At 37.6% G+C, this 15378-nt stretch overlaps 2 long non-coding RNA genes across 4 annotated transcripts in view; one reads left to right on the top strand and one right to left on the bottom strand.

Annotated features, from left to right (window-relative positions):
* Nucleotides 1–15378, top strand: part of LOC143226724 (uncharacterized) — a 165170-nt gene that overhangs the window by 12230 nt on the left and 137562 nt on the right. The window lies entirely within an intron of this gene.
* Nucleotides 1–15378, bottom strand: part of LOC143226723 (uncharacterized) — a 137861-nt gene that overhangs the window by 7320 nt on the left and 115163 nt on the right. Inside the window, exon 2 of the long non-coding RNA XR_013014720.1 lies at nucleotides 2005–2066. This is a non-coding gene — a long non-coding RNA (uncharacterized LOC143226723). The remainder of the gene's footprint in view (nucleotides 1–2004; nucleotides 2067–15378) is intronic.

Here is a 15378-nt window from a genome sequence, read left to right as displayed (position 1 = left end):
AAAGGAAGTTTCATAACAAATTGAAAATTTACATGCAAAATTTCTTTGCTAATTTATCGACGACAAACGCAACGACTAATTGAATTACAGTTGTACTAATTCTCACACTAACTCGTCAACTGCTACTGATCTGATTCACTCATTAACTCACTATTTCACCCACTGATTTACTAAATAATTTATTCAGTGACATTTATATCGTGTACAGGTGGTTGAGATACTCAACTTGTAATATGAGGGTCGTGAGTTCGAATCCCCGTCAACTAAACATGCTCGTCCTTTTAGGTGTGGGGATATTAGAATTTGGCGGTCAGTCCCACTATTCGCTGGTAAAAGAATACCCTAAGATTTGGCGGTTGACAGTGATGACTAGCTGCCTTCCCTCTAGTCTTACACAACTAAATTGGGGACAACTAGTGCAGATGGCTCTCGTGTAGCTATGTGCGAAATTCAAACAACAAACAAAGAAACAGTTTATTTCGTACTGTCATTTGTTCCTAGTACAGGAGGCTAGTAGACAATTAAATAATGACCAGCTTTCTCTAACAAATACATCTAAATTAACGTATTAAAAACAGAGCTTAGAGGGATATTTTACTAGAAATAGTGTTGACGATATGCTTTACGTGTAATTACCATGGCGACATTTTTCGTTTTATATATCACTCGCATTACCTGAAATAACTACAGTGATATTCCTATGGCTTAGATAAAATGCAATTTCTCCTGTTTCTTTTATAAAGTTATTAAATGCTGTGATCAAAATTATTCCAGTGGAAAAGTTTTGCTAGTGTTATTCTATTGCGGTAAAGCATTTTATCGTTGTTCAAGTTATATTCGATTACTCGGTAAAAATTTAATCCTCGTTACGATAACGAATTAATTTATTTCTTCAATAATGTTTACTTAAGATTACTTAACTTGTAAGCCTAACTTCATAAATAACGTTTAAACAGAAACTTCTAAATTAACGTAAGCCTAACTTGTATAATTAATTGTCTCGTTAATCGATAGATAATAAATGTTATGAATGTCTGAAAAGACGAAATACCTAGAATAGACTTTGAAGTGAATACTTCAATGTTAGATATAAATGATTGTTCATTTTGAGCTTAATATAAGAGTTTTGTTTAGCTTATATAGTGCGAGCTAATATACATTAAAGTAAGTTATTTTTAGGAGCAACGTTATGGCACGTTTGCTTATGTAACCGTTTACGATTCATTTGTTCTGTAGTTCAATTGGTGTCATACTGCTAGAATCTTTATTGTTATTGTTGCTTTAAGTGACTATTGTTATATCATAAAGTCTCGCAGTATTTCAAAAGTTCAAGCCCTCAGTGAAGCAATATATATATGTATAGATGACCAATTAGTGAAAGTGAAAGTAAAAGAGAAGTTCGACTGCATGATTGTGTGTTTAGTCATAAAGAGTGTAAAATAGCGATTTCTAAAGTGAAAATTTCACAGCTTGTATTGTAACAGCAAAGATAAAGGAGAATACTTTTTCCCCTTGTCAAAGAATGTACTAAAATGATTGAATCCATTTGTGTGAATTTGACGAAAGTGAGATAATTATTTAAAGCTCTGGATGCAACTGCAGTAACTGAAAGCTGAAGTGATGATTCTAAAGTGACTCACACCGCCATGTATTGTAATAACAGAGTAGAAGAGATTAACTGATCTTAAGTAATTGAGCCCACCTGTTGGAACTTTGACGAAAAAGAGATAATTATTTAAAGCTCTGGATTGAACTGTGATAACCAAGACTGTGATGAATTTTTGTGCATACATTTGACTTGTTTTGAATATATTATTTTAATACGATTGAACTGCGTGCTGTTCGTTTGTTACTGAAATTTATCTTCAGAAGTCACAGAACCTACTGTAAAGAATCGTGGCACCACAAAACCTAACACTCACTGATTACTCAATTATACACCGAATACTTCAATAATTACTAATTCAGTCACTGGCATTTATGCCATTCTCATTTTCTACTTACTATATAAGGCTTCTATATCACTTCATCAACACCATGATGAGCGTCCTCTAGCAAAAAAACATCTAAAATAAGATATTAAAATATATTAAAAGCATATTAAAAATAGTGAAGGTGCAATTTGAGTAAAACTAATTATTATTTCTGATGAAACTTCTGCTTTCATCAGGTTCGAATTTTTTTTATTTGTTTGTTTGTTTTGTTTTCTCTTGGGAATCTGAACTAACAAACAGTAACTTGATAGAAATATTGCAAAACAAGTCTTAAAATGCTCCAGACCTGTTCCATTGGTTACGTGGGTTATTTATATGAGCACGTACTGTTTACACACATGTGTAGGCCTGTATGAAAGGCGTATATACAGGACGACGAACTTTTGGATTAAACTCTAAGGGCTAGTTAGTATTCGAAAGCAAATAATGAACAGTAACTGCTAACATGCTCCAGATGAGGCCTCATTTTGTTTTTAAAGGTCAAATTTCAAATTATGTTGATAAATCTAATTTCGAGCGATATTGGTGACAGTTTTAAAGGAAATTAGTTACGTTTTATATTGATAACATCTATAATAATGTTGTATATTTTTGTGTGGTACTCATGAACCTAGAAATGTGTGATTTTTATAAATATTCGAATTACTTTCCTGTTAAAGTGATTCAATCAAAACTTGGGCACATTTTAGGCTCTTCATACAAGGTTACTCAGGGCCAGTCGGCGATAGCAGTCCCTGACTTTCATAAACTCTAGAAAATGCAATTATTCAACAAAACCCATCGTCAAATCTTGGACTACTCTTGTTTTGAGTGATTTGTTAGATTGCACAGCCCTAAATAATAACCAAGACCCGTGAAGCGTGATTATTGTTTGTTATAGTGGCGGATCAATCGTTTGGTTTGGTTTGTTTTGAAATTGGCCCGAAGCCACTCGAGGGCTATCTGCGCTAGCGGTCCCTAATTTAGCAGTTTAAGACTAGAGGGAAAGCAGCTAGTCATCACCACCCATCGCCAACACTTGGGCTACTCTTTTACCAACGAGTAGTGGGATTAACCGTAACATTATAATGCCCCCACGGCTGGAAGGGCCAGCATGTTTGGTGTGACGAGGACTCGAACCCGCGCCCCTCGGATTAGGAGTCGAGTGCCGTAACCACCTGGCCATGCGGGGCTTCAGACATTGGGTCTGAACAAAATGTTCGACTCCCATAAATGTTTGGGTCTGTTGTTCTAGTGAGAAGATCACAAACTAATCGGCCCGGCATGGCCAAGCGTGTTAAGGCGTGCGATTCGTAATCTGAGGGTCGCAGGTTCGCATCCCCGTCGCGTCAAACATGCTCGCCCTTTCAGCTGTGGGGGCGTTACAATGTTACGGTCAATCCCACTATTCGTTGGTAAAAGAGTAACCCAAGAGTTGGCGGTGGATGGTAATGACTAGCTGCATTCCCTCTAGCCTTACACTGCTAAATTAGGGACGGCAAGCAGAGATAGCCCTCGACTAACTTTTTGCGAAATTAAAAAAAAACCAAACAAACACAAACTAATTAATAAAACAACGTGACACCTAACGGCAGTTCATCCTGGCCTTGTTCTGTACATAGTGTTTACACTGTTGATCGTCCAGTCCAAGAGTTAAAAATGTATAATTATTTTAAAGTCTTTAAAAAATCCGAACCTTCAGAAAACAGAGCTACGTTAAAATCACAATGAGCAATGTATATAGAGGAAGGTTCGTTAAAATCACAATGAGCAATGTATATAGAGGAAGGCTCGAAGGTCAGTGGTAGCGATAGTGGGTGGTAGGATAATGAATGTAACGGACACATGGATATCGGCAACACATAAACAAAGCCCAGACCACTCCTACACCTGTTAAATTTTAGCTATCCTAATGAGTTGTGGTATTATACGAAAAACCTCGTTGGCACGGGATATCGTGTAGATGACATATTGTTATACATTGTTATTTGCTTCCCTCGTATCTTTTCACTGTAAAACGTAATAAGATTATTATCTAAACATGTAAATCCGAGACCGAGCGGAATTCGAATCCTCGTTTATCTTAACTTAATCAGACGAGAAGTGTAATACGATAATAGAGCTAGGTTTAAGTAACATTTGATCTCCTACAGATAGAAAAATCGCGGTAAATCAACTTTGTTTTCCTGTGGTCTTCTAACGGAAAAATTCTAGTTCCGATACCTTTCTGGGCACAGCACAGATAGGCCGTTGTGTAAGTTTTTGCTAAACACCAAACTCTTATTTATTTGTCCAAACAATGTTTCTTTGTATAATATTAAAAGTGTTGAAATTAACAGAGAGAACTTTTTAGAAAGTACGAAATTTCGGGCTGGATGGCAATAAAGTGTTTTTATCTCTGTGATAAACACTTTCCTTTATCTCATTGGTAAACATTTTCCTTCAGTCTAGACATTTTTTTTTTCTGAATCATCGTAATTCAATGAACTTTTGAAAAGAGAGTGATCGCCAGTATCTTCGTTAGAAAGGAATAAGTCAAGCCTGTACCTAATATCAGAAACTTGTGTTTAAACTAAGAAAAACCAGCCACGAGAAAATTAAAAACAACAAATTAAAAAGAGGGCGTTAGCTATTGATATAGATATACGCATGCGCATACACTTCAAAGTTAGGGGTCATTCGCCTCTTGACTAGGCTACGGGTTGAGCATTCTGTTGAGCACAAAGTACAACCACCAATTTATTATAATAACAATAAGGATAATCCATTGGTTTAAGACTTCTCCGTGAAATAGACCGGTTCCCTGATGGTTTGTAATTTAGGTTTGTGTCTATAAATCCGTGTTGCACTACTCAAAAAGAAAGAGAACACCACGTACTTATAACCAGGGTGGCTGAAAGCAAGTGCTAAATGTAGGCTAGTTCACGTTTGACTGGTTAGGGGACCAGTGTGACGAGGACCTCCGACAGTAAACAAAGGCTATAAAGCTATAAATTACTATTCCATGAGCGTTTTCTTTTTCTTTCTTAATGGACACAAGGCCGCTTCTAAACCCACCTCGTATATTTGACACATGAGAGCTAGCTGTCACAAGACTGAACTAAACACATACTTGGCGGCTGTGAAGTTATGTCGTTTGATTCAATGCAGTACAGAGTTTACTGCCAGTTTCTAGGTTTTAATTTAGACACAGGTCAATCAGTACAACGAGGGGAGATTCGAAACAGCGGTAGGTGTACGCTGAACGTATTACACCAACTATGTATATTATGTTACCAATACTATAAACGTAAATATTACGGGTAGGTCACGACACAAACTGTACACACGTTACTTGTGTTTACAAGATGTGTGGTGACACATCACGTATCTCACAGGTTGTTTGGTACATCACGTGACTTATAAAGTATGATTGACACGTCACGTAGTTTTTGGACTGATACATCACGTACTTTAGAAGATGTATGAAAATTACATCACATAGCTCAGAGGCTAATACACACATAACGTGCCTTAAAGAATGTGTCATAACATATCACGTACTTTATATACATTGTGTAAAACATATATTATGTTTCCTCCTAGTTGTGTGACACACACGTCACATGCCTTGCAGACTAATATACTTGTTATCTGCTTTCCAGTCTGTACGGTAAGACGGAATCTGTACGGTAAGACGGTACTTTGTCAATACTCGAAGTTACCCATTGTGTGTCCGAAAACGAATATATTGAAAAGAAAGTTTTGAAAACTGCTTTAGTATTTGAGATAACATTAAAATTTAAAACGAAATTTCTTCTGAAGACTTATAAGTTTTATTGAAGTTAATGATTGTTGTTATTATTTACTCTATGTATCATTATTATTTATGAATGTATTTCATTGCACATTTCAGAACAGACCCTGTTTTTAAGTAAAATTACAACGACTGAAGAGTTTCCTAGATGTTGCCCTTTTGGACTTTTAACTTTGAGGCTTTTGGAAATTAAAAGTTTACAATACAAACCAAAGTATCTTGATAAACTGACATTTCGTATCCCTAATGTTTGTTGTTTTACCCATTCCTACAGCTGTGGTGGCAAATGTGTTCTTCGAACAGAATTAGATTGTGTATAGATAACAATAGCAAACGGTTATAATTTAATGTACTTAAATTTACAAGTATTTGAAATATATATATTTTTTAAAATTTGTTGTCTCAAATTATACAAGTGTTATTAATTTTCTTTAAGGTATATACATTTTGGAACACCCTGTACAACAAACAGTTTGTGATATACGACATCTGATAGTGATATTAACAGTGATGCAAACAAAAAAAAAGCATGTCACTGATCAAAATTAAATGTGTGATAATGAATGTTTTTCTTTGTAACGGGACGAAACGTTGCAATTTTTGGTGTTCCAGTTTCCCACACTTTATATTATTAAGGGTGATGTGGTTATTTTTATTTTTCAAGATTAGTGATACACACATTAAAAGTAAAACCGACAACAAGTGGTAAGTTACATAAATATAAACTACATTTTAAACAGAACGGTTTTAACTAATCACGATTTCATTAAAAGGGCTGGTGTGGCCCAGCTATTGTTTCAAGACCAACAGTCATATATGCGTAGGCCTAACCTGGAGATAATTACAGCGTAAACAAAAAGAAGGTTGGAAACCGCTGGATCGAAGATTATACACAGTGCAGTTGGAAAAAGTTTTGTAAAATAAACAATTTTATTACGTAAGATATTTAAAAAATGTTTAATGTGTTTTCACTTGACAGGTTCAACAACTTTCCGAAACAGATTATATTAATAACGAGGTTTCTTATATTATAAGTTGTATAAAAATATATAATTCCGAATAATTCAACGTTTTGTTACTGATCGTTTTCCAACCCACACCGATAAAAGATTATAATAGTTAATAAAGTCGTCACAAACACGATCTTGCGCCATCTGTTGGAAATTGATCTTACACTAAGAAATAAAAGTAAATAAATTATAAAAATGTCTCTCTCCTAACGCTAAAGTTTATAGTTCATAACATAGACTTATACTTAACAGTGATACATAAAAATCGATTTCACACATCGGAATTCTCACATAAGGTAAATGTGTAACAGGTAGATTACATAAGTAAGATAAAATCATAATAGCCAGTACCCACACCAGACTTAGTTCATAACGTACACCAATAGTTATACAGACTAGATTGCTAATGTATGCCAATAGTCATACTACACTAGCTTAGTAATGTACACCAGCAGTTGTACTAGACCCATTTAGTAAAGAACACCAGTAGCTGAACCAGACTAGGTCAGTAATAAATACCAGTAGCTATAAAAGATTAAATTAGTAAAGTACATTAGTAGCTATACGAGAGTAGGTTATTAAGGTACAGCAGCTAGTTAGAAATGTACAGCAGTAGCTATAGTAGACCTGGTTAGTAATGTACACCAGCAGTTGTACTAGACCCATTAGGTAAAGAACACCAGTAGCTGAACCAGACTAGGTCAGTAATGTACACCAGTAGCTATAAAAGATTAAATTAGTAATGTACATTAGTAGCTATACGAGAGTAGGTTATTAAGGCACAGCAGCTAGTTAGTAATGTACAGCAGTAGCTATAGTAGACCTGGTTAGTAATGTACACCAGTAGCTATACTAGACCTGGTTAGTAATGTACAGCAGTGGCTATACTAGACCTGGTTAGTAATGTACAGCAGTAGCTATACTAGACCTGGTTAGTAATGTACACCAGTAGCTATACTAGACCTGGTTAGTAATGTACAGCAGTAGCTATACTAGACCTGGTTAGTAATGTACAGCAGTAGCTATACTAGACCTGGTTAGTAATGTACAGCAGTAGCTATACTAGACCTGGTTAGTAATGTACACCAGTAGCTGAACCAGACTAGGTCAGTAATGTACACCAGTAGCTATAAAAGATTAAATTAGTAAAGTACATTAGTAGCTATACGAGACCTGGTTAGTAATGTACACAGTAGCTAGACCTAGTTAGTAATGTACAGCAGTAGCTATAGTAGACCTGGTTAGTAATGTACACCAGTAGCTATACTAGACCTGGTTAGTAATGTACAGCAGTAGCTATACTAGACCTGGTTAGTAATGTACAGCAGTAGCTATACTAGACCTGGTTAGTAATGTACAGCAGTAGCTATACTAGACCTGGTTAGTAATGTACACCAGTAGCTATACTAGACCTGGTTAGTAATGTACAGCAGTAGCTATACTAGACCTGGTTAGTAATGTACACCAGTAGCTATACTAGACCTGGTTAGTAATGTACAGCAGTAGCTATACTAGACCTGGTTAGTAATGTACAGCAGTAGCTATACTAGACCTGGTTAGTAATGTACACCAGTAGCTATACTAGACCTGGTTAGTAATGTACAGCAGTAGCTATACTAGACCTGGTTAGTAATGTACAGCAGTAGCTATACTAGACCTGGTTAGTAATGTACAGCAGTAGCTATACTAGACCTGGTTAGTAATGTACACCAGTAGCTATACCAGACCTGGTTAGTAATGTACACCAGTAGCTATACTAGACCTGGTTAGTAATGTACACCAGTAGCTATACGAGAGTAGGTTAGTAATGTACACAGTAGCAGACCTAGTTAGTAATGTACAGCAGTAGCTATACTAGACCTGGTTAGTAATGTACACCAGTAGCTATACTAGACCTGGTTAGTAATGTACAGCAGTAGCTATACTAGACCTGGTTAGTAATGTACAGCAGTAGCTATACTAGACCTGGTTAGTAATGTACAGCAGTAGCTATACTAGACCTGGTTAGTAATGTACACCAGTAGCTATACTAGACCTGGTTAGTAATGTACAGCAGTAGCTATACTAGACCTGGTTAGTAATGTACACCAGTAGCTATACTAGACCTGGTTAGTAATGTACAGCAGTAGCTATACTAGACCTGGTTAGTAATGTACAGCAGTAGCTATACTAGATCTGGTTAGTAATGTACACCAGTAGCTATACTAGACCTGGTTAGTAATGTACATCAGTAGCTATACTAGACCTGGTTAGTAATGTACAGCAGTAGCTATACTAGACCTGGTTAGTAATGTACAGCAGTAGCTATACTAGACCTGGTTAGTAATGTACAGCAGTAGCTATACTAGACCTGGTTAGTAATGTACAGCAGTAGCTATACTAGACCTGGTTAGTAATGTACACCAGTAGCTATACTAGACCTGGTTAGTAATGTACACCAGTAGCTATACTAGACCTGGTTAGTAATGTACACCAGTAGCTATACTAGACCTGGTTAGTAATGTACACCAGTAGCTATACTAGACCTGGTTAGTAATGTACACCAGTAGCTATACTAGACCTGGTTAGTAATGTACAGCAGTAGCTATACTAGACCTGGTTAGTAATGTACACCAGTAGCTATACTAGACCTGGTTAGTAATGTACAGCAGTAGCTATACTAGACCTGGTTAGTAATGTACAGCAGTAGCTATACTAGACCTGGTTAGTAATGTACACCAGTAGCTATACTAGACCTGGTTAGTAATGTACACCAGTAGCTATACTAGACCTGGTTAGTAATGTACACCAGTAGCTATACTAGACCTGGTTAGTAATGTACACCAGTAGCTATACTAGACCTGGTTAGTAATGTACAGCAGTAGCTATACTAGACCTGGTTAGTAATGTACACCAGTAGCTATACTAGACCTGGTTAGTAATGTACAGCAGTAGCTATACTAGACCTGGTTAGTAATGTACACCAGTAGCTATACTAGACCTGGTTAGTAATGTACAGCAGTAGCTATACTAGACCTGGTTAGTAATGTACACCAGTAGCTATACTAGACCTGGTTAGTAATGTACACCAGTAGCTATACTAGACCTGGTTAGTAATGTACACCAGTAGCTATACTAGACCTGGTTAGTAATGTACACCAGTAGCTATACTAGACCTGGTTAGTAATGTACACCAGTAGCTATACTAGACCTGGTTAGTAATGTACACCAGTAGCTATACTAGACCTGGTTAGTAATGTACACCAGTAGCTATACTAGACCTGGTTAGTAATGTACACCAGTAGCTATACTAGACCTGGTTAGTAATGTACAGCAGTAGCTATACTAGACCTGGTTAGTAATGTACAGCAGTAGCTATACTAGACCTGGTTAGTAATGTACACCAGTAGCTATACTAGACCTGGTTAGTAATGTACAGCAGTAGCTATACTAGACCTGGTTAGTAATGTACACCAGTAGCTATACTAGACCTGGTTAGTAATGTACAGCAGTAGCTATACTAGACCTGGTTAGTAATGTACACCAGTAGCTATACTAGACCTGGTTAGTAATGTACAGCAGTAGCTATACTAGACCTGGTTAGTAATGTACACCAGTAGCTATACTAGACCTGGTTAGTAATGTACACCAGTAGCTATACTAGACCTGGTTAGTAATATACAGCAGTAGCTATACTAGACCTGGTTAGTAATGTACACCAGTAGCTATACTAGACCTGGTTAGTAATGTACAGCAGTAGCTATACTAGACCTGGTTAGTAATGTACACCAGTAGCTATACTAGACCTGGTTAGTAATGTACAGCAGTAGCTATACTAGACCTGGTTAGTAATGTACACCAGTAGCTATACTAGACCTGGTTAGTAATGTACACCAGTAGCTATACTAGACCTGGTTAGTAATGTACACCAGTAGCTATACTAGACCTGGTTAGTAATGTACACCAGTAGCTATACTAGACCTGGTTAGTAATGTACACCAGTAGCTATACTAGACCTGGTTAGTAATGTACACCAGTAGCTATACTAGACCTGGTTAGTAATGTACACCAGTAGCTATACTAGACCTGGTTAGTAATGTACACCAGTAGCTATACTAGACCTGGTTAGTAATGTACAGCAGTAGCTATACTAGACCTGGTTAGTAATGTACACCAGTAGCTATACTAGACCTGGTTAGTAATGTACAGCAGTAGCTATACTAGACCTGGTTAGTAATGTACACCAGTAGCTATACTAGACCTGGTTAGTAATGTACAGCAGTAGCTATACTAGACCTGGTTAGTAATGTACAGCAGTAGCTATACTAGACCTGGTTAGTAATGTACACCAGTAGCTATACTAGACCTGGTTAGTAATGTACACCAGTAGCTATACTAGACCTGGTTAGTAATGTACAGCAGTAGCTATACTAGACCTGGTTAGTAATGTACACCAGTAGCTATACTAGACCTGGTTAGTAATGTACAGCAGTAGCTATACTAGACCTGGTTAGTAATGTACACCAGTAGCTATACTAGACCTGGTTAGTAATGTACACCAGTAGCTATACTAGACCTGGTTAGTAATGTACAGCAGTAGCTATACTAGACCTGGTTAGTAATGTACAGCAGTAGCTATACTAGACCTGGTTAGTAATGTACAGCAGTAGCTATACTAGACCTGGTTAGTAATGTACAGCAGTAGCTATACTAGACCTGGTTAGTAATGTACAGCAGTAGCTATACTAGACCTGGTTAGTAATGTACACCAGTAGCTATACTAGACCTGGTTAGTAATGTACACCAGTAGCTATACTAGACCTGGTTAGTAATGTACACCAGTAGCTATACTAGACCTGGTTAGTAATGTACACCAGTAGCTATACTAGACCTGGTTAGTAATGTACACCAGTAGCTATACTAGACCTGGTTAGTAATGTACACCAGTAGCTATACTAGACCTGGTTAGTAATGTACACCAGTAGCTATACTAGACCTGGTTAGTAATGGTAATGTACACCAGTAGCTATACTAGACCTGGTTAGTAATGTACACCAGTAGCTATACTAGACCTGGTTAGTAATGTACACCAGTAGCTATACTAGACCTGGTTAGTAATGTACACCAGTAGCTATACTAGACCTGGTTAGTAATGTACACCAGTAGCTATACTAGACCTGGTTAGTAATGTACACCAGTAGCTATACTAGACCTGGTTAGTAATGTACACCAGTAGCTATACTAGACCTGGTTAGTAATGTACACCAGTAGCTATACTAGACCTGGTTAGTAATGTACACCAGTAGCTATACTAGACCTGGTTAGTAATGTACACCAGTAGCTATACTAGACCTGGTTAGTAATGTACACCAGTAGCTATACTAGACCTGGTTAGTAATGTACACCAGTAGCTATACTAGACCTGGTTAGTAATGTACACCAGTAGCTATACTAGACCTGGTTAGTAATGTACACCAGTAGCTATACTAGACCTGGTTAGTAATGTACACCAGTAGCTATACTAGACCTGGTTAGTAATGTACACCAGTAGCTATACTAGACCTGGTTAGTAATGTACACCAGTAGCTATACTAGACCTGGTTAGTAATGTACACCAGTAGCTATACTAGACCTGGTTAGTAATGTACACCAGTAGCTATACTAGACCTGGTTAGTAATGTACACCAGTAGCTATACTAGACCTGGTTAGTAATGTACACCAGTAGCTATACTAGACCTGGTTAGTAATGTACACCAGTAGCTATACTAGACCTGGTTAGTAATGTACACCAGTAGCTATACTAGACCTGGTTAGTAATGTACACCAGTAGCTATACTAGACCTGGTTAGTAATGTACACCAGTAGCTATACTAGACCTGGTTAGTAATGTACACCAGTAGCTATACTAGACCTGGTTAGTAATGTACACCAGTAGCTATACTAGACCTGGTTAGTAATGTACACCAGTAGCTATACTAGACCTGGTTAGTAATGTACACCAGTAGCTATACTAGACCTGGTTAGTAAGCACACCAGTAGCTATACTAGACCTGGTTAGTAATGTACACCAGTAGCTATACTAGACCTGGTTAGTAATGTACACCAGTAGCTATACTAGACCTGGTTAGTAATGTACACCAGTAGCTATACTAGACCTGGTTAGTAATGTACACCAGTAGCTATACTAGACCTGGTAATGTACACCAGTAGTAATAGTACACCAGTAGCTATACTAGACCTGGTTAGTAATGTACACCAGTAGCTATACTAGACCTGGTTAGTAATGTACACCAGTAGCTATACTAGACCTGGTTAGTAATGTACACCAGTAGCTATACTAGACCTGGTTAGTAATGTACACCAGTAGCTATACTAGACCTGGTTAGTAATGTACACCAGTAGCTATACTAGACCTGGTTAGTAATGTACACCAGTAGCTATACTAGACCTGGTTAGTAATGTACACCAGTAGCTATACTAGACCTGGTTAGTAATGTACACCAGTAGCTATACTAGACCTGGTTAGTAATGTACACCAGTAGCTATACTAGACCTGGTTAGTAATGTACACCAGTAGCTATACTAGACCTGGTTAGTAATGTACACCAGTAGCTATACTAGACCTGGTTAGTAATGTACACCAGTAGCTATACTAGACCTGGTTAGTAATGTACACCAGTAGCTATACTAGACCTGGTTAGTAATGTACACCAGTAGCTATACTAGACCTGGTTAGTAATGTACACCAGTAGCTATACTAGACCTGGTTAGTAATGTACACCAGTAGCTATACTAGACCTGGTTAGTAATGTACACCAGTAGCTATACTAGACCTGGTTAGTAATGTACACCAGTAGCTATACTAGACCTGGTTAGTAATGTACACCAGTAGCTATACTAGACCTGGTTAGTAATGTACACCAGTAGCTATACTAGACCTGGTTAGTAATGTACACCAGTAGCTATACTAGACCTGGTTAGTAATGTACACCAGTAGCTATACTAGACCTGGTTAGTAATGTACACCAGTAGCTATACTAGACCTGGTTAGTAATGTACACCAGTAGCTATACTAGACCTGGTTAGTAATGTACACCAGTAGCTATACTAGACCTGGTTAGTAATGTACACCAGTAGCTATACTAGACCTGGTTAGTAATGTACACCAGTAGCTATACTAGACCTGGTTAGTAATGTACACCAGTAGCTATACTAGACCTGGTTAGTAATGTACACCAGTAGCTATACTAGACCTGGTTAGTAATGTACACCAGTAGCTATACTAGACCTGGTTAGTAATGTACACCAGTAGCTATACTAGACCTGGTTAGTAATGTACACCAGTAGCTATACTAGACCTGGTTAGTAATGTACACCAGTAGCTATACTAGACCTGGTTAGTAATGTACACCAGTAGCTATACTAGACCTGGTTAGTAATGTACACCAGTAGCTATACTAGACCTGGTTAGTAATGTACACCAGTAGCTATACTAGACCTGGTTAGTAATGTACACCAGTAGCTATACTAGACCTGGTTAGTAATGTACACCAGTAGCTATACTAGACCTGGTTAGTAATGTACACCAGTAGCTATACTAGACCTGGTTAGTAATGTACACCAGTAGCTATACTAGACCTGGTTAGTAATGTACACCAGTAGCTATACTAGACCTGGTTAGTAATGTACACCAGTAGCTATACTAGACCTGGTTAGTAATGTACACCAGTAGCTATACTAGACCTGGTTAGTAATGTACACCAGTAGCTATACTAGACCTGGTTAGTAATGTACACCAGTAGCTATACTAGACCTGGTTAGTAATGTACACCAGTAGCTATACTAGACCTGGTTAGTAATGTACACCAGTAGCTATACTAGACCTGGTTAGTAATGTACACCAGTAGCTATACTAGACCTGGTTAGTAATGTACACCAGTAGCTATACTAGACCTGGTTAGTAATGTACACCAGTAGCTATACTAGACCTGGTTAGTAATGTACACCAGTAGCTATACTAGACCTGGTTAGTAATGTACACCAGTAGCTATACTAGACCTGGTTAGTAATGTACACCAGTAGCTATACTAGACCTGGTTAGTAATGTACACCAGTAGCTATACTAGACCTGGTTAGTAATGTACACCAGTAGCTATACTAGACCTGGTTAGTAATGTACACCAGTAGCTATACTAGACCTGGTTAGTAATGTACACCAGTAGCTATACTAGACCTGGTTAGTAATGTACACCAGTAGCTATACTAGACCTGGTTAGTAATGTACACCAGTAGCTATACTAGACCTGGTTAGTAATGTACACCAGTAGCTATACTAGACCTGGTTAGTAATGTACACCAGTAGCTATACTAGACCTGGTTAGTAATGTACACCAGTAGCTATACTAGACCTGGTTAGTAATGTACACCAGTAGCTATACTAGACCTGGTTAGTAATGTACACCAGTAGCTATACTAGACCTGGTTAGTAATGTACACCAGTAGCTATACTAGACCTGGTTAGTAATGTACACCAGTAGCTATACTAGACCTGGTTAGTAATGTACACCAGTAGCTATACTAGACCTGGTTAGTAATGTACACCAGTAGCTATACTAGACC

The sequence above is a fragment of the Tachypleus tridentatus genome, chromosome 9, assembly GCF_004210375.1.
Source record: "Tachypleus tridentatus isolate NWPU-2018 chromosome 9, ASM421037v1, whole genome shotgun sequence".
NCBI classification, from domain to species: Eukaryota; Metazoa; Arthropoda; class Merostomata; order Xiphosura; family Limulidae; genus Tachypleus; species Tachypleus tridentatus.
Note: the sequence above shows the minus strand (reverse complement) of the source record. Positions and strands in the feature narration are given on the sequence as shown.